This window comes from Nanorana parkeri, unplaced genomic scaffold (assembly GCF_000935625.1).
Source record: "Nanorana parkeri isolate BGI_ZX_2015 unplaced genomic scaffold, ASM93562v1 scaffold1933, whole genome shotgun sequence".
NCBI lineage: Eukaryota > Metazoa > Chordata > Amphibia > Anura > Dicroglossidae > Nanorana > Nanorana parkeri.
This window is the reverse complement of record NW_017308201.1, coordinates 89,383-112,671: the sequence shown is the minus strand read 5'-3', so window position 1 is coordinate 112,671 and position 23,289 is coordinate 89,383. Positions and strand designations below refer to the sequence as shown.

The following is a 23,289-nucleotide window of genomic DNA, read 5'->3' as shown; positions in this document are numbered from 1 at the left end:
TAGTAGTAGTGATCGGAGTGTATGTCTCCTGTACAAATGTAGTAGAAGTGATCGGAGTGTCTGTCCCCGGTACACATGTAGTAGTAGTGATCGGAGTGTATGGTTCTTGTACACATGTAGTAGTAGTGATCGGAGTGTCTGTCTCCGGTACACATGTAGTGGTGATCGGAGTGTCTGTCTCCTGTACACATGTAGTAGTAGTGATCGGAATGTATGTCTCTTGTACACATGTAGTAGTAGTGATCGGAGTGTATGTCTCCTGTACACATGTAGTGGTGATCGGAGTGTCTGTCTCCTGTACACATGTAGTAATGGTGTTTGCAGTGGATGAATGGCTCTCCTCCAGCTCAGGCACACTGGCACTCTGGCAGCACCCAGACACATGAAGCGTGTAAGCTGAGAGCTGGCTCCGCCCTCCCGCTTGCTGGAGTTTCGCTCGAGCCCGGTAGCGCTGCACCACAGGTCCTGGTAGAGCCGTAGAGCACCTCGGGGAGAATTCCGGTGTAATTATCGCTGCGCTCCGCCATTCATGACCGGTTTAGTAAACCCATGCAGATGATGTGCTGTGATCCGTCCGTTCTCCTTTCTGTGCTCCGGTAAGAAATCAGCCCGTATTGCTCTGACAGGACCGTGCGCGGCCGCTGTGTCCGAGAAGGAGGAGTGATTCGGTCAGATCCGTAGATCCGCCGACGCGCACACCCCACTGCCGGGGACACGGCCACCTCCAGGGATATGATAGTCGGGCCGCAGTGAGGCGACGCCTCGGGCCTCAGCTCCGGACTGAGCGGAGAAAGGAAGCAGAGGAGGTGGGGGTGTACAAAATGGCGGACTCTGCGCGGATCCTGCCCGGCTGACTCCGGAGGGACTCTGAGCTTCGCCGTACGGAAATCAGGACTGACGGTGTGCGGAACTAAGAGCGGGGCGGAAGCTACCGGGAGCAGCGTGTATACGGTGAGTGTGGGCGGCAGGCTGTATGGAACCCGGGGCCTGTGTGATGGGGGGAGACTCTTCCCGGTGAAAGGGTGGGGGGGGGGGACTTTGCCCGGTGATTGGGAAGGGGTGTGCGACTCTACCAGTCAGCCGATTCCCGGTGGCAGCCCAATGTGTCATGTATCTCATGATCGGATTGTTTTTTTGCAGGAATTGCTTTGTCCATACATAAACACATTCCTGGGCTCCTTTGTAGTAGACATGTCCCAGGGAAGCTGAATTGGGGTGCTATGGTGTAGTAGATGTGTCCTTGTGAAGCTGAATTGGTGGCTGAGGGATAGTAGACCTGTCCCAGGGAAGCTGATTTGGGGTCCTATGGGGTAGTAGACCTGTCCCATGTAGACATGTCCTTGTGAAGCTGATTTGGGGTGCTATGGGGACCTGTCCCAGGGAAGCTGATTTGGGGTGCTATGGGGTAGTAGACCTGTCCCAGGGAAGATGATTTGGGGGTGCTATGGGGGTAGTAGACCTGTCCCAGGGAAGCTGATTTGGGGTGCTGTGGGCTAGTAGACATGTTCAAGGGATGCTGATTTGGGGTGTTATGTGGATAGTAGACATGTCCTTGTGAAGCTGGATTGAGGTGCTATGGGGGTAGTAGACATGTCCTGTGGAAGCAGAATTGGGGTGCTGTGGGCTAGTAGATGTCCCAGGGAAGCTGATTTGGGGGTGCTGTGGGCTAGTAGACATGTTCCAGGGAAGCTGATTTGGGGGTGCTGTGGGCTAGTAGACATGTCCCAGGGAAGCTGATTTGGGGGTGCTGTGGGCTAGTAGACATGTCCCAGGGAAGATGCTTTGGGGTGCTGTGGGCTAGTAGACATGTCCCAGGGAAGCTGCTTTGGGGTGCTGTGGGCTAGTAGACATGTCCCAGGGAAGCTGCTTTGGGGTGCTGTGGGCTAGTAGACATGTCCCAGGGAAGCTGCTTTGGGGTGCTGTGGGCTAGTAGACATGTCCCAGGGAAGCTGCTTTGGTGCTTTGGGGTGTGGGGGGATAGTAGACATGTCCCAGGGAAGCTGCTCGGGGGTGCTGTGGGCTAGTAGACATGTTCCAGGGAAGCCGCTCTGGGGTGCTGTGGGCTAGTAGACATGTTCCAGGGAAGCTGCTCTGGGGTGCTGTGGGCTAGTAGACATGTTCCAGGGAAGCTGCTCTGGGGTGCTGTGGGATAGTTCAAATGTCTGTTTTAAGGTGTTTTCAGGGTGCTATGGGGTGGTAGACATGTTGGTGAAGCTGATTGGGGTGCTTGCCTGTAATACGCCCAGGTGGGACACATACCCATAGGAAATAATGGGATTTCGGTGTTTGAGCGTTTTGCAGAGCGTAGGAACGCGCTACAAAACGGCCAGGTGTGAACCAGGCCTTAGTTTCACACTTGTTGATTGGATCCCATTCAAAAACTATGTGAAAGTTGTGTGAATGTTGTTTGAGGGCCAATTCACACCTCTGCAGTGTTTTGCGGGAACAAATTCATTATGACAATGTACGTTACCACTTTTTAGGTTACATTTACTTTGAATGATACCGCAACACACAAATAGATCCGCTGTGACACATGCTTTACATCGCCAAGTCGCATGCTGCTGTGCGTGGTGGTGCTCTGTGTTGCAAAAAAAGGCATCTGTCTGTTTTTGTTTTGCATTGTTTAGTGTGTTGGCACATTAATTTGATGGGGCCGCCTTAACGCAACCCCACACTCTGCATGGGCCCTAAATAAATAAATAGACCCCTGGGTGTCCATTTGCGCTTGAAGCTTTCCCTCCTGTGAAAACTGCGCCTAAAGCATGGTGAGACCTGTCGCATTGCGCCCCGTGTTATGCTTCGTATCTTGGTGTGTTTTTTATTTTAAAGTCCTGCATTCTGCAGTTTCCCTGCCCTTACCCACAGCCCATTCACGCTTAATGGGGACTCTCGTGCAGTTTTGACTGCAGCTTGTTCATTAGTATCTTTATTGTTTTCTCATTAAAGCATGAAAATGGGAATAAAATATGTGCAACCCAAGAAAATGGGGCAGAAATTGCAGATGGGTCTGTTCAGATGCGGCCGCTGTGCCCAGTTAGTTGAATGACAGCGGATGCATCGGTGGCTGTCATATACAGAATGATTACCTTGGATTCGGGATAGATGATTGTCCCGGGACGCAGAAATATTACATCCAGGAACAAATATCTATCCCAATCCGCAGGTAATCATTCCATATACAGCAGCCACCGATGCGTCCACGGTCACCCTGTCATTCACTTGAATGGGCACAGGGGCCACATTTATACAAACCGTCTGGGTTTCCAGCCGCAAGAATCCGTAGGCTCTTGTTGTAGTGTCCCCAGACACGCATAAAAAGCCTGTGTGCATGAGGCCTTAAACCTTGGTTTCTAGCATGCGTTTCTATGCAAGGGTGACGTCACAAGGCCTTTTTATGGGATCCAGGGAAACCTGGGGATCCTATATCCCAGGAGATTGTGTCCTTGTACAGTGCTGGAGCATTGTTTTGTAAGATTTGGCTTCCTGAGCTTTCCTAGGATCTTGCACTGTGGCCCAGTGATATCACTGGCATCTATGGGAAGCCAGGTTGTAAGGAAAGTTATACTTTAGATAAGGGCTTCTTCTTCTTTTTTTTTTTTTTTTGAGGGCTGTAATAAGAAAATTGTTCCCATACTGGGGCCCAAGAAGAAATTTTCTATCAAAATTTCAGAAAGCCAAAGAAAGACATTTAGAGGGTTTCTAAACCCAACAAGCAGTAGATATATGTAAAAAACAAATAAAAAAAACAACCCGCTTCAGCACTTACCTTAAATGATGTCTCTTAATCTGATCTTCTTTCCTGATGTTTTCATCTGTCCCTCCAGCGGTGCGGCGGCTCTCCGATCCAGCGCTGACTCCTCTCTGCTTACAGGTGCTACCGATCCAGCGGTGTCTGCATGCAGGTGTACGCGTCCATAGACTTACCTTGCGTCTCTGCTCGTCTCCCAGCCGAGAATCCGAACTGCGCATGCGCCCGCCCCAAGATGCTTTGCGGCCGCCTGAGCAGTTTCGTTTTCTCGGACGGGAACACGCAGCGAAAACAGGGTAAAAGTTTAAACCGCTGTTAAAGCGGGGTTTAAAAAAAAAACTTTTTGCCTTCATCTACTGCTTGCTAGCAGTAGATAAAGGCAAAAAAAACGCAGGCTTTAGAACCCCTTTAGGGTAACTGCTTTAACATTGGGGGGAGGGAAAAAAAGTGACTTTAATGTCACTTTAACAATCGGTGGTGGGAGGGCGGGGGGAGTTCTGCATGTGACAACCATTGCAGAACATTGCCTAAACTGGTGGTATGATGCTACACGCAGCTGCTGGCTGAATCTGCCTCATCCTTCCATGGTCAAAACGCTCCCTGGAAATCAGAGGACGTTCTTAGAAAGCTGTCTCCTGTCCGTACAACAAATGGCGCAGATTGTGAAAGATTCATGAATTTGGTGCTGGACTTTCTAATGCAACCATAACGCCAGAAAAGTGTCAGAGTTTATTGAAACGCTTCCAATTTTTTTTTTTTTAAAAGCTTTCTGCCTCACTATAAAAAGAGTTTTCTGGTTTTCCATGCGGTGCGTGTTTTGTTATACAATGTCTTTTTAGCTTGTTGCATTTAGGATTTTCATTACGACTTTTATTAAGAAGTTACCCACACCGAACACATTCAGGGAATTCCATATCGCATTTGCACCAAATTCTAAAACATGCTGTGCCATTATCCCCTGAGCCAAATTCAGGTAGTTCTTATTTGTGCCTTATTTCATTCTGGCGCTGTGCTTTATGACATATTCAATAAATAAACTCGGATAGTTCAGTAATAAGAAAAGTGATGCAAGGTAAGACCAAGTACTTTTTCAGAGTTACTGTTGTAATGTTCATATTGTATATGTTTGTCGCAGTTTTCAAGACACACCTCAGGTGCCGCATTCCTTAAAACTGAGGGTCCAAATCTGTCTGACGAATATGTGACACTTTGGACAGAGATGTGACACAATGTGCATATGTCTTTCCCAAAGTTTGTCTCACAAGCCAGCTCCAGTTCCATAAGTTTGCACCAAATTCATGAGTGATATGCAAGTTTGTAAATGAATTTGGCATAATAATGATACCATTTCTGTATCCCTGAGACACTTTCCTTATGTGCCTCAACCACATTCTTTTTGAACTCTCCTGATTATGGGCTCTCCTCTCCATTTCTGCAAGCTTCAGTAAAGCCAAGAGAGATAACATTAGTAGTAGACCTTTCTGACTAGCGCCCGGGTCATTCAACTCTTCATGTCGTAATCTTGTCTGTAGTTGCTCACCCCCACCTCACGTGCCCTAGCTCCCTGTACATGTCTGAGCTGTCATTCATAGTCCGTGTGCCAGCACTCGCCATTGATCTGCTAATTTTGTACTTGGTCACGAATGGCACCAATCCCAAAGATGTTGGTAACCTGTTTGGTTCCAGACCTATAGTTTACAGCAGATCTCTGGGCAAACCAAAAAAAAAACTACCCTTGCAGTGGGGCTATCCCTGCACTGCAAGGGTTAACTGCTTGTTTATGCCTCGGGGACTGGGGTAAAGCACTTTTACGTACCTGATTTCCCCCTGCGGTCTCTTCCCTTCCACTCCGAATGTCCCTTGGTTCCATAGACCTGCATTAGCCATGATGACGTCAGTGGTCCTTAGACCACCGGGGAGAAGAGGCTGCAGGGACTGCTCGATCAGCCCGGAGGGAATGGGGAGAAGGTAAGAAACAGATTTTTGCTGTCCCCTTGGCATAAATGTGCAGTTAACCCTTGCAGTGCACGGATACACACTGCAAGTAGTTTTTTGGTTTGCTCCGAGACACTTTAAAGGAGAACTATGGGGTTAAGGCTTTTCCCCATAGTTCTCCTTAGGGTAACGGGAGGACACAAACTAGCGTCCTCCCGTCACCCTAGGCTGAGTATACCGTGAGCTGTAGCTCGCGGTATACTGAGACGCCGCAACTGAAGCGGATCCCGACAATTATGCCGGGATCCGCCCAGCTGCGTGACTGACAGCTGGCTCTGCCTATCTAGAGCACTCTGCCTATCTAGTGAGCACTTTAAATCTTGGTAGATGCCGCTGCTGCACAGTGGCGGGAGCGTCTTCTCGGTAAGATTTGGTGTACTTCACATTCTCCAGATCTTGCTGGAAGGATTACTTTTACCTCGCCTAGGAACGAGTTTTTTTGAACATAAATCAAGTCACGTGTTTTTGCGAGCAGATTGTGACACTTTGATGTAAATGGACAAATGCATGTAAAATGTGCATTTTTGATTGTTTCTATTGTTGTCTATGGGTCCAAGAAGCTCTTAATCTGTGAAAAAGAAGCTCGTGTACTTTTTCCAGTAACGGGCGTTTTGCTACAAGCGATAAAAGGCTTAGATGTGAACATGGCCATAGAAATGTATGGGGTTTAGTTTTTTTTTTTTGGGGGGGTGGGGGGCATAAAAAGTGCTACAAAACACTAGGTGTTAACCAGGACTGAAGCAGCTATTGCAGGACTCGTGTAGAAGGAGAGCACAGACCAAAATATCAAGGGTAGCCCATACATGGACCGATGTCGGAAATTATCTGACATCTGTTTTTGCTGTTTGTGTTGAGACTTCCAGTTGGATCTTTTCTCCTCCTTAAGGGCCCCTTCACACATATTGCTGTGTCCTGCATTGTGCCACACTGGATCAACGTAGGTCACCACAAGGACACGGAAAACTATTGTTTTGTGTGTGTCATATCCACACTACACTGCTAGACATGCTGCAATGGATGCCACTGCAGGTCGTGGCACAGCAGCAAAGCACACCATGCTGCCGTTTTGGGTCCTTAAAGGAGAACTACGGGGTTAGGGCTTTTCCCCATAGTTCTCCTAAGGGTAACGGGAGGACACAGACTAGCGTTCTCACGTCACCCAAAGCTCGGTATACTGCGAGCTACAACTCGCGGTATCTTGAGACGCCGAAGCCGGGATCCCGACAATTATGTCTGGATCCACCCAGCTGCGTGAGTGACAGCTGGCTCTTCCTATCTAGAGGCAGAGCCAGCTGTACCCGCCCCCATCCGTTCCACCAGTCAGCGCTGGAGGATTGGACAGGGGAGGGGGGAATCCAGTCCCTCCACTGTCTCTGCTCTCTGCAGGGATAGAATGGGAAGTGAGCGAGCGACGGTATGTGTACGCTCACTTCCCGATCTACTGAGCCGACCTGTGACAGTTTCATTGTCGCAGGTCGGCTCAGATTATGAGGCTGAGTGAAATTCACTCACCTCATTATTCTCCTTTAATGGAGTGTACACATTGTATACTTCACATCAAGTTTTTTTCCCCCTTAACTTTAACAGTGATGGCTCCAGCCTTGTGCGATACAACACACACTTCCAGAGCTAAGCAACGCACTAGCCCGTCAGCGAAAATGGAGCATCTTAATGGATGGGCTGGTGTGAATGGGACCCAACACAAACAGGAGCTCCTTGTCCTCATGAAATACAATTTAAATAGATAACAGAGCTTGTGTAACCTCAGTGGAAACACACTGACTGTTTCCAGGGTCACGCGTTAGCCACATGCATTTTACACTTACACCACAGACTGAGGCCAGCAAACAATGCCCCGGGCATCCAGCATTGTTCTACTGTAGTTAGACAAGCCTGTTATGAGGACCTGGCTTATTTTATAATATTACAGAACAATAAAAGCGTATAACATGAGGATATGGCGCGCTGCTTCCTTTTTTTGATTAGGCGTGATATAGGTTTCCCTGCCTTTGGATATCACCCGTGGTTGAAGTAGGAATACTTGTTGGTGTGAATCTGGCGCCAAATTCATTGGGGTTGAGTTCTCCTATTATGTGCTATTGTGCTCTCTGGGTGCCACTGAGGTGATCACGTATGCCTCAAAATCGTCTTTATTGACATGCAGATTTGTTTAGAGCTGCAGCTAACGATTATTTTCATAATCGATTAGTTAGCCGATTATTAAGTTCGATTAATCGATTAATCGCATTAAAAAAAAAAGTCTCCAGTGATGGACGACTAGTTTGTATTGAGATTGTAGTCCATCACGGGAGCAAGCTTGGAGCGGTGGAAGTAAAAAAAAAAAAGTGTGGTGTGCAATATAGTACATTATAAAGCGGCACAGTGCAGAATACCAGCAGCTATAGCGGAATGCAGCAAAGCGCAGCAATAGTACATTATACTATAATGTATTATTGCTGGGATCTGATGTATTCCTCTATAGCTGGCGTTATTGGAGAGGATGGGTATGATGCAGGAATAGAGAGGACGGGTATGATGGTGGAATGGGGTGCAGAGGACGGGTATGATGGTGGAATGGGGTGCAGAGGACGGGTATGATGGTGGAATGGGGTGCAGAGGACGGGTATGATGGTGGAATGGGGTGCAGAGGACGGGTATGATGGTGGAATGGGGTGCAGAGGACGGGTATGATGGTGGAATGGGGTGCAGAGGACGGGTATGATGATGGAATGGAGTGCAGGGAAGGAGAGGACGGGTATGATGGTGGAATGGAGTGCAGGGATGGAGAGGACGGGTATAATGATGGAATGGAGTGAAGGGATGGAGAGGATGGGTATGATGGTGGGTTGGGGTGCAGAGGACGGGTATGATGGTGGGTTGGGGTGCAGAGGACGGGTATGATTGGGGCTACCCTGCACTGCAACGGTTAAGTGCTCATTTTTGCCTTATATCAAAAAAGTTATACTCGCCTAAACCTCTAAGCTGGCGTGCTCTTAGACCAGTTCTCCCCCTCCGCTACAGGGTCTAAGAATCCTCGAGTCATCACGTCCTATACACTGCATTGGATGTGAGGACACCGAGGGACATACTGTCACTGCAACGTAGTAGAAGACAGGCATGGGGGAGCATTGCCGGCTTGGAGGTTCAGGTGAGTATTACTTTTTTTCCTGTCGACTAGGTAACAATGAGCAGTTAACGCTCCCAGTGCAGGGCTAACCCCACTTTAAGGGTTAATAACATTTCTGCCCAGAGTTGTTCTTTTAATATCACTTTAAGTAAGGAGCGAGGTGGAGATCTTGTTCAGCTCAGGCTGAGTTTCATTTATGGTCAGATATTGTAAATGTGCACAGTGGGGTTTGTGGAATATTATGCACAGTCTTGCTGTTCATCAGCTTTGATGTGTTTTTCTTGTGGCCTTGTATTCAATTCCATGTTTGCCCACCTTTTGTCATAATGGAAGTTGATGTTTGTTTGTTGTCAATAATTAATCGTTTTGAGCTGGTATGTTTCGTGTCAATCAGTAACTGTAAGGCCCTTTTCACATGGGCTGATCAGGAGGGCATCCGTGCACAGATCCCCTTCTGATCAGAGCAGTACAGAGCGGATGTCACCTCTGTGACATCCGTGTCAGTCCATTGGTCTTGCGATGGAGGAAAAAAACTGAAATGTCCGGACCCCATAACGGTCCATGGGGAATCGAATGTGAATGGTCCATATACATCAGATTACCTCCGATCTGGCCCAAACGGGTTCGGTGAAATGGAACTATGTTCCTTTTTGTTTTTCGAGACCTAGGGCTGCAACCAACTAATCGATTTAATCGATAACAGTTGACAACTATTCTCATTAGTTGGTTGGATCCCCTAGCTCTCTCCTCAGCAAGCAGTGGGCGGGTGCATTAGCCAGGCTGCTATTGGCTATTGCAATTTGAAATTGAATAGCAGGCTGACTATTGCACCCCTCCATTACCTGCTGTATTTACATTCAGCTGCAGTCTGCAGAATCTTGCCACTGGCAGCTGTCGTTCCCTGGCTGAAGCTATTCAAGCGCCATGTGCTTACAGTACAATTATTACAAAATCATTATTAAAGGTGGAAAAAACTCATTTTCTCTAGTCACCTTCCAGGACAGCATTAGAGAGATAGGCTCCTCCCACCGGAAACAGGAAACACATCACCCACACCTAGAATAAAAAGAGTACCAGCCTAGCACACCTCAGTTATTTTGTGTTTCCTCCGGCCGAGCAGGACATCGTAACGTTTGTTTATTTTTTTCCTAGGCCTACGTGCTAGCGAGCAGGGGCTTCCCCCCAACATGGTACAGCAGAGGGTCAGTGGACCTGGGGTACCTATGGAGGGGGGCTTCCGGGACAGCCCCAACTGTCCAAAAGAAATTGCCTATGGTTTCCCGGCATAAGAGTATGCAGGGCAACCAGCCTGTTGGTGTAGTGGACTCAGAGGAGTTCCCCTAGTCCTTAAACCCCTGCTTCAGGTGCTGTGTGTGGCGCTCCTACCTGATCCTGCTGAGGGAGGACAAGGTTGTCACTCGGTGGTGGCAACAGCGGCATCTCCTGGTCTCTGTGTGGCGTCGGTCGGCCGCTGAAGGCGTGCTGTGCGGCGGCCCTCGTGGAGACAGGGGGAGGAAGGAGTCGAGCTGTAAGGGCTGAAGTGACGCTCGCCGCGCCGCGGGTGATGCGTATTGGAATACCTGGCCAAGACCAAGGAGATTCGGAAGTCCAATAATTTGTTTGTGCTGTTTTCTGGTCCTAAGTCGGGGCTAAGAGCATCTAAGAGCTCCATAGGGAGGTGGATCAAAATGGCTATACACCAAGCTTATGATCTACAAAATCTGAAAACACCACAACAGGTGACGGCACACTCCGCAAGGGCCTTGGCCGCCTCCTGGGCTGAAAGAGCGGGGGCTACCCCAGATCAAATTTGCAGAGCAGCAACCTGGTCCAGTTTCGCTACATTCGTCAAACACTATAGGGTGGATCTGACGTCAAGCCAAGATCAGGCTTTCGGAAGGAAAGTACTGCAAGCCGTGGTCCCGCCCTGAATTGTAAGTATGGTGCTCGTTTATCCTCTCTAATGCTGTCCTGGAAGGTGACTAGAGAAAATTGGAGTTACGTACCTGGTAACTCTGTTTCTAGGAACCTTCCAGGACAGCAGGGATTCCCACCCGATTAATGGTGTGGCTTGCTGCGAGATGCCGTACTTTGTGAGATTGAAGTACATATATACATATGTATAAATTCTGTATGTGTACATCTTCCATGAGACGGAGTTAGTGATGTGGTATCCTTCGGTTCTTATGTTTTAACTGAGGTGTGCTAGGCTGGTACTCTTTTTATTCTAGGTGTGGGTGATGTGTTTCCTGTTTCCAGTGGGAGGAGCCTATCTCTCTAATGCTGTCCTGGAAGGTTCCTAGAAACAGAGTTACCAGGTACGTAACTCCAATTTTTGGTTTCAGCCTGACAAATTCTGCTGCGGGAGGTGTGTTGCAGTGCCATTCATTTCAGTGGCACCGCAAATGCGCCTCCCACCCACAGTTGGAATGCACAGTACCGCAATGCCGTGTGTTCCAGTGCAGTGCGATTGCAAACTATTGTGCATGCAGCTTTCTTCTGAAGTAATCTTTGTAACACTGCATTTGTGTATTTTATTTTAAATTAAGGATGGGATTTATTTACACTTTTATCCAATAATCCACCAACTAATTATGAAAATAATCATTAGTTGCAGCTCTCGTGTACACAGCTACGAATTGGACCACCCTTGTGAAAATATATCTATCTATCTATCTATCTATCTATCTATCTATCTATCTATCTATCTATCTATCTATCTATCTATCTATCTATCTATCTATCTCTTTAATCCTTCAGACTATTTCAGTTTCATTATTGCTAGTAGGACTGCTTGGAGAGGAACTGACATGAATAAGTGCTACTGATCCCCCCCCATGTAATAGACATGAAAAGAGGAAGATGTGCTTGTGGGCTAGTATGGCAAACGTGGTACCCTCCATAGAGACAGTGGGATGAGTGAGCATAGACGCCCTGTCCCAGGAAGTGTTTTATTCGGAGGATTACTCAGTAAAAGTAGCAGCCATCACATCTAAGGACTGTTAAGCTGCAATATATGATTTTATTTTTTGTTGTTCTTTGGGTGAGTTGCGCTTGAGGCTGGATTGACACCACTTTTGTTTGATTCTGTGTGAGTTTAGGGTTTTTTTTCTTTCTTTAAAGCATAGCATTGTGTTGATGGGCATTTTTTAACACTTTGCATTGATGCATTTAAAAAAAAAAATGTCAGTACACACCAATGCAACGCAAGGGGATCTGCAAAAGGATTATATAATCTGATTAGGCCCATGTCACACAAACTGTCCTGCCAGCGACAGGACTTCTGAACCTGTTCTTGTGGAATTGCTGCCTTGCTAGCCAGACCAGCAAGTCTGGGTCTTCCGCTAATAACTGTTTGAGATTTCAAAGGAGCAGAGGCACGGTTTTGTCGGCTTAAACAGGACGTCAGGAGCTTGCATGATTATTGCGGATCAGCAGGTATTTTTCTGTAGTTGTAGCATTTAAAATGGAGAAAACATAGGGGAACATGCGTGTATTGCAAAGATGTACTACAGAGATTTTTTATTTTTATTTTTTTTACTCTACCCAAACATGCACTTTAACTCATGTTTTGGTAGTTTTTACACTAGCTGGGAAAAATAAGGACTTTTGTAGCGATGCACCGGTGCTGATACAGAGTATTTGGGCGAGTACTAGTACTCTCCCAAATGCTCCCGATGCTTATCTTGATACCGGACGTTCCAGGCGGCAAGTCCTTACAAGCTGCCTGGCTTCCTAATTAGCTGGGAAGCTGGCTCCATGCTCCCTCGTCACCAGGCAGCATGGAGCTGGCTTCCCAGCCAATCAGGAAGCCGGGGTGGTGGTAAATGACTCGCCGCCCGGCTTTCTGATTGGTTGGGAAGCTGGCCAATCAGGAAGCCGGGAGGCAGGTCCTTACCCACCCCTTAAGTTCCTGATTGGCCAGTTTCATGCTTTCTCATCACCTGGTGACGAGGGAACATGGAGCCAGCTTCCCGGCCAATCAGGAAGACGGGTGGTGAGTCGTTGCACGCTTCCGGCCAATAAAGAAACTGGGCGGCACCCAGCTTCCTTAATGGGACTTTCGGTATTCGGTATCAGCGAGTACCAAAAAACTGGTATCGGTGCATCCCTACTTTTCATGGAAAATCCGATTTGGCTGCTCCGGTTTTTTTTCATCTCCTGTTTTAGCAGATTATGCTGCAGTAATGCAAGCAATCTCAGTTTTTATTTATTGTCATGAAAGCTTTTCTATCAAAATTGTCTTGCACTGTTTCAGAAATGCCCTCAAACTTGGGGCAGTCTGTAGCCTACAGTTTTCTCAATGGAAATGTTGCCCTTGGGTGGCCTGATTACAACATTGCTTGTGAAGGTCAAACTGTGTCATTGCTGTAGACGGTGATCAGAACAGCTTGTTTTCACATGTACATTTTCTCTCTTGTTGGAAAGTCTTTGTGCCAGTTGTTCGGGAAAGGGACTGCGTTTCTGCCTGGATTTAGATTGTAGTGGGTAACGACAGTCCAGGTTAGCTGATGAGCTTCCAGCACTGGTGGTCCCTGGTTCGTATCCCTGTCAGGACCCTATCTGCAAAGAGTTTGCATGTTCTCCCTGTGCTTGCGTAGGTTTCCTCCCACACTCCAAAGACATGCTGGAAGGTTAATTGGCTCCTGTCTAAATTGGCCCTCGTATGTATGTGAGATGGGGACCTTAGATTGTAAGCTTCTTGAGGACAGGGACTGATGTGAATGTGCAGGATGTAAAGCACTGTGTAAATTTATAATAGTAATGGTATAATGTTTGTGTGGCACTGAAACAATGTTGCAGAACTGTTTTTTGGGGGCAAAGAAGTCACACAGACTTCAAAACCATCCTAATCTCTATAGTCTCCCCAACATGGGGACTGTATAGGAGCAGTAAGTACTATCCTTGTCGCACTCCTTACCGATATATGTCCCTTGTAGTGGGGGGTGCTCGCTGTGACTGCGGATGGCGCCGCAAATGTCAGCAGAATTGTAGAAATGTCACCAGCACACCAGTCCCTGCATAGGAGCAGCTCTCCTCTTTAAGGTCTGGTTCAAATTTTTTTTTGGGGGGGGGGCAGATTTCTTGAGCATTTTTTTAGTCCTGGTTCACACTGAGTTTTTTTTTAGCACTTTTTCTGCCTTAAACGCTCCAAAAATCTGCCCCCCAAAAATCCCATTGATTTCTATAGCCCTGTTCACATCTGAGCGTTTTGTTGCAATAAGCAAAATTCCTGTATTTGACTGAATAGGAAACGCTTGAAAACGCCCGTTTCTGTGTTTTCGTGCTTTTTTATGCACTTTTTCTCATTAACATCAATGAGCTACAATCTGCTCACAAAAACGTGCTTTTTGCCGTATGCACATAAAAACGTGCAAAAAAAATGTGCATCACAAAAGCGCAAAAACACTGTCGCCTAGGTGTTTTTGCAAAACACAGCCAACGGGCATTTTCAAGCGTTTCCTGGCAATGGACATCAGAGATTGGCCAGGTGTACAAGCATGGCCCAGTTTTGGGACATTCTCCCCTGAAGAGGGAAAACTCTGGTTGTACATTCTTCCTTGTTTAGTCCTGGTCAGGGTATAGTGTCCCACATCTGGGCCATGCTTGTACACCTGGCCAATCTCTGATGTCTTTTGCCAGCTTTACTTCTACATCTTTCCTTTTACAAACACATTTGATTGTTTTGTATAACCACTTTTTTGGAGAAACCTTCCAAATCCCTTCACAAAATGAATCGTGCCCTTTTTGCTGTCCTTCTTGAACTGTTGGCTTTTTCTTGCCAAATACTTTTGACACAATATTCTCTTTTTGCTGTGAACAGCTGTGATACATTTGGCTGATGTTTTCACCAGAGTTTGAGTTGCTCCTCCAAACCTTTACACAGGTGGATGTATGCCTTTTCACTAGAGATGCACCGAAATGGAATTTTTAGACCAAAATCTAAAATAAAAGAATTAGTCAGGTTTTTTGTTTTTTTTTGGTGCTTTTACTGTCGGGGTCTTTAGGGTAATATCGGGGGTCTAAACAGACTCCTGATATTTCCCTTTTAAAATAAAAAAAAAAGATTGAAGACACAGAGTCCTCAATCTCCTATTCTGCAGCCCCTGTTATGAATGAATACAGAGGGTTCCTGTCCATTTATACACTGTGCCGATAGTATGAGTTGTAAAACATGAATTTTATATAAATAGTAAAAGGTTGAAAAACTGATCGGCATACAAGGTTGGATGACCTTGTGTGTGTCCGTCCGCTGATTCCCACCTATAACCCAAGAAAGGTTTGCAGGTTATTATGACACTCAGACATGCTCTTATCACCCTGTCTGCAGTTTTTAGGTTTCACTAATCTGTATTCTGCCAAATTGGTGAAAGGGCATTGGCACGTGTTATACCTGTTTACAGAGTAAGAGTACATCGTCGTGTTTGGCCATTTCTGACCATTGGAGATTTGTTTACAGCACACATCCAATGCTTTTCACTCATCTCAGAGGCAGTAGTATGTTTCCTGTCCCTTATGTTTAAGATGGTCACATTTCCAGTTGGCTACTCTGAGACTTGTTTGACAGTACAATATGGGCACCCGCTTTCTTGGGTGCATCATATGTTCTTCAGCTGAGAATCAATGGAGCAAACTTGTTTTTTTCTTACTATAGATGCCAAAAAATTATCTAGCAGGCCTCCCCCTCGTCCCTGCATCCTCTTCCGGACTGCTCCTGAGAAAGGCTGATTGGTGTCAGTGGATGGGTGAGGTGTGTCCTATGAGCAGGTCTGCACGGTGATGTGATAAGGGGGAGGTGGGAGATAGAGTCCTTAGACTGCCAGCTTGGGGCAGAAGAGGACGCAGGGACCTGTCTATCATGCCAGGGGGTGCCGGCGCAAAAAAGATCAGAATATCGGATGGAGGCCGTGGCTTATGTTTATGGAAACGGATGAGTTTAGGACAATGGCATGAATACATGATCTGTTCTCCTTGACCACATAATAATCCTCCACCCCCCCCCCCCCTTCTCTCCCCTTCTTTCTTTCCCCTTTGTCTCTTTGTCTCTGTGCTTCTCTGTTGCCCGCTTGTCTTGTCGTGAGTCAATTGTTTTGTTGTTTCTGTAAGGTGGCTCTAGGTGGGGCAACTTATCTGATGGCTAGGAAGCAGGGCTTCCGCAGGATTCCGTGTTACTAGCCTGATGCTGAAGACCCAGGTCCTCGCCCGACTCAATAACGTTGTCCCCTCTCGGGGTGGGCCTTAGAAGTCTGAGATCCTCACGGCAGAGACAGGGCTTTGGGCGGGGGCACGGCTCGAATCTGGGCACATTGTCAAGTATACTGCTGATACGGTTGTTATTACTTACAGCTATGCTATCATCCTCAAGGATACACACCTGACGCTGCCTTTGTATGTTTTGATTTCTTGTCTGTGAAAACTTAATAAACAATATTTCTGCAAAAAAAAAAGAATATTGGACTGTATATGGTAGTCCTCTGTCTCAGGGGCGGGTCTTTGACGCTACACGTTTGTTCAGAGGAGACAGAACTTCACGCTGTTGCCGGCTGTTTTATTTCTAAATGTGAGTGAGTTTTAATTTTTTTTCAAAAAAATGTTATGAATACTGCACCATGAGGGTTTCCATTTACCTTTTATCATGACTGAAAGTTTAAGATGAGCGCATATAAACGAATGGAATACGAGGAAGGAGGACGCTGAGAGTTGTCTTGATTCTAAAACGCGTGTTGGCTGTTAATTAACAGTCAGCGATTGGGGTGAATGCATAGTCATTGGGGGGTGTTTTGGGCACATGGAGAGCACTATACTTATTGGAACACGGAATTATTTCAACACAAATGTGTTGTTTCACCACTGTATTGGATTTGGAGAGAATTCCTTTTCTTCACCTGGAAAAGTTTTCTGACTTTTACTGTTTGGGACTAGGCTGTCTTCTGATTGACTGACTACTTTATTTGATTATTTTTGACATCAGTCTTATACACACTATATTATAATATAGATATATATATTATTCATGTCACTGATTTTGCACCATTTGATCAATTTTGCATACACCTTTTATATGTGTGTGTATGTGTGTGTGTATATATATATGTATATATATATATAAACTTTATTGATTTTTGTACTATTTTTGGTATTGATATATGCACCTTTACTGAGAGGTTTTTAGCGCTGTGCAGTTTTGCTAAGGATTATCTAAGGCTTTGGAGCTTTTGTGTAGCAGATTTTAACCTATTGGTGCTATTAGTCTTTGTCCATTAGCGCAGATTATTTAATTACTAAATTGGCATTTTCAAAAGTTCAGCAATGCCAGACTCAATTCATTTCTCATAATAGGTTTACTTTAAATTATTCTGATCCTGTTGGCAAATAAGTAATTAAAAAGTTGCTGAACGTAGAAATGTTCTCAGATTTGTAACCTGCTGGGTTATTTACAAAAAGGGTGAAGAGTTTGGAGAAAGCAGGAGAAGGGAACAATCTAGACCTAAATAGCTGATTGGGAGAAATTCTCCAATTTAGCTCACTTTCCACCTCAGCTATGTTGTCCTAGATTGTTCACTTCTCCTGCCTTCTCCAAACTCTTCACCCTTTTGTGAATAACCCTGTTGGTTTGCAGGCATTATTTTGATGGCTCCTCTTGCTTATAGGTAGACGCTGACTCGAGTATAAGCCGAGGGGGGCACCTTTCAGCACAAAAAATGGGCTGAAAAACTCGGCTTATACTCGAGTATATACGGTAATTGTTAATGTTAATCTATTTAGCAGAGTAGACCTCAGTAATCAAATAACTTTTTTTTTTGGGTGGGGTGGGGGGTGGTGGTGTTTGCCTGTTATGAACGATAAAGAGATCGCCTGGCCCATGCAGAGTAAGGTGATGGTGTCTTTGGAACGGGTGTACCCTGACCCTCATAAGTGACCTTCCTGCTTTTCCTTGCTCCTCTGCAGCCAGCACTGAGATGGCTATGGCAGTGATATCACTCCCCTGGTCACGTGACCATGCTCAGACCTAGTGATTGGTTGCTAGACCCAGGCTCTGTCAAAGGGGAGCAAGTCGCAGTCTCTTACATGTCCAGAAGTGCTAGGTATCTTCACCAGCCATGGAGAAGCAAGGAGCTGCGCAGGTAAGGGGAATATATGGGGGTGTGGGAGTATATGAACCAGGTGAATGTTTGGTTGAATATTAATAGTAAATAATGGCAAGGGTTGCCTAAACCTTGCAGCCTTATTTTTCCTCTTGGTTTCGGCACCCACTACTTGAAGTGTATGTAGATAACTGGAGAGTGTAAACACCACAACGGCCCTGTATAGGGGAGTCGGTGGTAATCGGAGATTTTGGATAAACGCAGTTTAGAATAAATGATTGCTAAATTGTTGTGATGATTTTATTATTCGAGAGGATGTTTAGTCATCTTCAGGCTTAAAAGGTGTTGGGAAATGTCTGGTAAATAGTGTTAACTAAGTGTGAACTGTTTCATCTACACATTTCCTAATAGAGACCTTAAAGTGTATTTCCACATTCGCAGTCAAATTGGGATAACGCCTATTTTATATTTGTTGCATGGTCCTATTCACATAGCAAATGCTAAAAGAAGGAATTAAAATGCTTCTTGCAGCTTACATTGTTTTTACATTGGGTTGGGGTTTTAAGGGTTAAAATTTCTTCTAGCTTCTATTTCTTTGAAATCGTAGGAGGGGCTGTGATGGGTGGGTTAGGGAGGGGGGGTTCTCGTCCATTCAGAGGTGGCTAGTGCATTGCATGTTAATGAAGCTTATCAGATAAACACAATCCTACAATCCTTAAAGTTTAGTCCCAAGCCTTTCCATTAGGACAGACCACTGTGAAAGGGCTTAGAAAAACCTGGACTTGCCATCTTGCCCGATTTTAACAAAACATCTAAAAGGTAAGATTTTTTTGTTTGTTTTGTTTTTCAGTATGCAGAGTGAACAGGAACACATAATGAACATATGGAGGGGTTTTCTCAAATTTGACTGCAAAAGTGGAAATACGCTTGAAAACAGGTGGGCAACTCCCATGAGGCATTGCAAGGCTGACAGTTACAGGGATGACTCCCAGAGGCAAAGGCATGTTGGGATTTGTAGGTGAACTACAGCTGGAGGGCTGGAATTGCCCACCCCTGCTTACAAATTTAGAGTATTTTAAAAGAGTCATAAAAGTACTATTTGGAATGACTTTCATATTTTTATTGTACATAATAAAGTAGTTTGTAGATTAGCCACTAGAGGGAACTCTCACTGGCTCAGTATAATTCGTTTCTGTATTAACCATTTTAAAGTAAGGTATTAGCAACTCTGCATATGCTTTTGTTTTTAGTTGGCTGATAGATTTGTATTGTGTTCGGGTGGTCTGAGCTTTAAAAGAGAGCCATGGGGTAAGTGTTTTCCCCCATAGTTCTCTTAAGGGTCATGGGAGGACATATACTAGCGTCCTCCTGTGACCCAAAGCTCAGTGTATCGCGAGCTACAGCTCGCGGTATACTGAGACCGCCGCAGCCGGGACGGATCCCGACATTACCGTCGAGATCCACCCAGCTGCCTGAGTGACAGCTGGCTCTGCCTATCTAGAGGCAGAACCAGCTGTACCCGCCCCCTTCCCCCGTCCATTCCTCCAGTCAGCGCTGTAGGATCGGAGGGGATCCCTGCAGGTGGCTTAGACTGACAGTCACGGCTCTTTGCAGGGAGATGATCGGGAAGTGAGCGATCGCCCGTATGTGTTGGCTCACTTCCCGATCTATTGAGCCGACCTGTGACTGTTTCACTGTCACAGGTCGGCTTGAACTATGAGGATGAGTGATTTTCACTCTCATAGTTCTCCTTTAAAGAACTGAAGGGAAGTGGCTGTCCATGTATTCACCTCAATATAAGCGTTGTTGGCATCTTGTAAATTGCACTGGAGTGGTTAGACTTTTTTTTTTCTTTGTACTTTAGGGTTCAAGCACACGGCAGCTAGTACAGAGTAGCCTGCATGATTCTGCCTAAAGTGCTTTGTATACATGTAATGTTTATGCAGCAGCGCAGTGGTGCCCTACTGGTTGGCAGGGCGCTAGGTGGCTGTAGACGGCTCTGGCCGCTTAGTGTCCTTTGCTGTTAGGAGGCAGGCAGTTTCCATAGAGTGCATTTGCATTCTACGCTTGTAATCATTAGCACAACGTTTACATGCATACAGCTAAACATACGGACAAACGCAGCTCCTCCAGATGCAGATTTTTCTATTTTGAATCTGAATGCAGAGCAAGCTTGCTGATCTTTACACACTGTGTACATGGGCCCATTGAGAATAGTACAACTTGGTTTATTCATATCTTTAACCACTTGCTGTCTGGAGCAATGTCTTACTATTTGCACACACATAGGCTCTGTAGAATAAAAAATAATGCTAGTGGCAATTTTTTATGTTGCACGGTATATGCGCAAATGTTTATCAAATCAGTATTTTTAGGATAAAATTTAGTGCCCAGAAACAGAATATAATACCAAATTTGTTTGTAAAATATAGAAGATGGGGTCACATTGGGTAAATAGATATGAAACATGTCAAGCTTTAAAATTGTGTTTGCCCGTGAAACCCAAATAACTACAATACCTAAAATTTCCCATAGGCGACGCTTTAAAAGCTTTTACTGTTCATCAGTTTAGTGATTGATGGGCCTAGAATTATTGCTCTCACTCGGCGTTCGTGGTGATATGTAACATGTGGCACCATTGTTGTTTTTGCACATAGGCGCACCCGACACGTTTTTGCGCTTGTATGTGTGCAGATAAGGGTGGGGGGACTAAAACCTTTTTTGTATTTTTTATTTTTTATATGCGACTTTTAATTTTTTATGTTTTTTACACTTAACTTTATTGCTGTCACGTAGGGGGGCTAACAAGCCCCCTATGTAATGGCAAATATGATGTGAAAGGTCCTCTTTATGGATACATTAGGGGTCTGTCGGACCCCTTATGTCACCTTGGGACCCCAGAGAAGCTGATGAAGCAGAGATCTGCGTCCTCAGCTTCTCTCCGGCTTCTGTACCGGAGAGTGACAGAGGAATGCGGAAGTGATGTAATGTACATCACTTCCTGCATTCGTGGACAGGAGAGGAGTTCAAAGGGAGATCGTGTACTGATCTCCAGTAAGGCCCCGTTCACATTGAGCGATTTATCACGCGGTAATTCCCGCGATATCGCGACTATTTACAGCGTGATATTGCTCTTCGATGCTTTGCAATGGGGCAAAGGGTTGCTACTACAAGTGATCGGGTGTCTCTAGAGACATCTGATCGCTTGAATCTAAACAGCCATCGCTAGCTGTTTACTTTGCTAACAGTTTCCCAATTTGTGTGTGCGCTGAGTGCCGCACACGAGCGGGGGGAGGGGGCGGGATGTCTTAAGATGCCCTCCCGCTCCTATAAGGCTGCCATCCGGCTATTCAGGCATGGCCATGGGTGGCAAGTGGTTAAAATCTGGCAATCTGCTTCACCAGCTTCTTCTCCTGGCTGCAGGAGCCGGAGAATGTAAACCATGACACCGGAAGTGATGTAATACACATCACGTCCGGGTCCAGTGATTGAAGGAGATATGAGCGGCTAGAAGCCAGTCGATGAGGGGAGACCTGCTGTGCTGGTCCTGGACGGGGGAGGCACACATTCCGCTGCACCGTACAAGCGATCCGCCGATTGTATAGCTGCCGGATCGCTTGTATCTAAACCGCCATCACCGGCTGTTTAAAACAATACCAAGAATACGGCTGCGGCAGCAGCCATGCTCTTGGTATAACTGCTTCAGGATGGCATGTTTTTTGGCGTTGGGTGGTCCTGAAGTAGTTAAAAAGCAACTTAACCCTTATCTATGAAATGACAACAAAGACACTTTTAGAAATGTTTAGTAATGACAATCTACAAACACGTTCTTATAATTGCAGGTTTTTTATTTGCATACCTTATTTTTTTTTTCCCTTCCACATTCTTTTCTCAATGGCCATTTTTTTTTTAAACTAGCGGCAGATTAATATATCACCCTTTACTTCCTGGAACTCTGGCACATGTGACCATGCATATCATCTCAGGGCTGGAAATAGGGAAGTACAAGTATCTGTACTTGTACTTTTACCGAGTACGGCCCTTGGTATCTGAACATTCTAGGTGGAAAATACCTTTCCCTGAGATCTTACAAGATTTTTCAGTTTACAGATGAGATTTCCCAGCAATGTACGGTGATGTAACCTTCCCAGGATGCATCTCTTAAGCATGGGCTATATCACTAATGCCTTTGAATACCAGGAAGTGGAGAAACAGTAATTGTAAGTAAGAAAAATATGAATGTTTAATGCATGTAAGATAATTTCATATCAGCATGCGGAGCTGCACACTGATGTTATTTTTAGTGAAACAGGGTAAAGGTCCACTTTAAGGGCCTGTTCACATGATATCAGGTCCGGATCTGCAGACGCGGTGCTACTGATGCAGTGTGTTTTGTCCGCGTTTTTAATGCTTGCCAGTATAAAAAAAATGTATTTTTTTTTTGCTGGAGTGGGGCTGTAAGTATGTTAGCTGCAGTGCAGTGCGTTTTTGATGCGTTTTGCGTTTCCTGACCGTACAAAATGTCACATGCAGTATTTTTCTGTCGTAAGCTGAACGGACTGCGCACGTGAGAACTGTAGCCCATAAAACACATAGGGATACATTGGGATGCATTTTTAGTGTAGGAGCGTAAGGATCAGGTCAGCACAGAAAACGGACGTCGTGTGAACAGGCCCTTAACAAAAATAACCCACAGTCCTGATAAAAATGTGACGTATGCATGAATCGTTATGCATTGCTAAGTTCATGATCAGTTCGGCCAACTAATCGATTTTGAAAATAATCGTTAGCTGCAGCTCTACTGGTGATACCGAAGTGTTTCCTTTCCTAGTGAAAGAAGTAGACGGTGGACAGCACAAATCGCACTTAAATCATGAAGTTTGATGCCTCAGAATTTTTCTCTTTTTTGTGTTTTACCAGCTTGTCCAGTTCAGGGGTTTTCCACCTCATTTGCCTGCTAATGCCGGTCTGTGAAGAGCTTTTCAGTATAATTTGCCTTAAAATCTGTCAATGGTCATGCGCAGAATTTTTCCATTATGATTATATAGCAATTTAGAGTGCACGGAGCACCCAGTAAAGAAAATTTGTTTTTCAGATTGCCCTAAAGTACGGTCTGATTGGTTCCGTGGTGTAACAATAGCCATATCAGCCCAAATGGCTGCTATAGGTCCTGAGATAGGAGGGGGGCCCTGATTAGGAAATAAAACCTGAGGTTTCCAGTATAGAAGTGCTGAAATCAGACCTCAGGATCATCTGGTCACTGATTCTCTGTACAGTAAGAAACACTTGCTTTTCTGTGTTATTTATCGAGAGCATTTATCATGGTACCA

General features: G+C 45.6%; 1 protein-coding gene across 1 annotated transcript in view; it reads left to right on the top strand.

Annotated features, from left to right (window-relative positions):
• Positions 1-591: 591 nt before the first annotated feature.
• LOC108800134 (nuclear receptor corepressor 1-like) overlaps positions 592-23,289 on the top strand; it is a gene marked incomplete at its 3' end in the record, with an annotated part of 110,377 nt that continues 87,679 nt past the window's right edge. Inside the window, exon 1 of the mRNA XM_018572081.1 lies at positions 592-951. The remainder of the gene's footprint in view (positions 952-23,289) is intronic.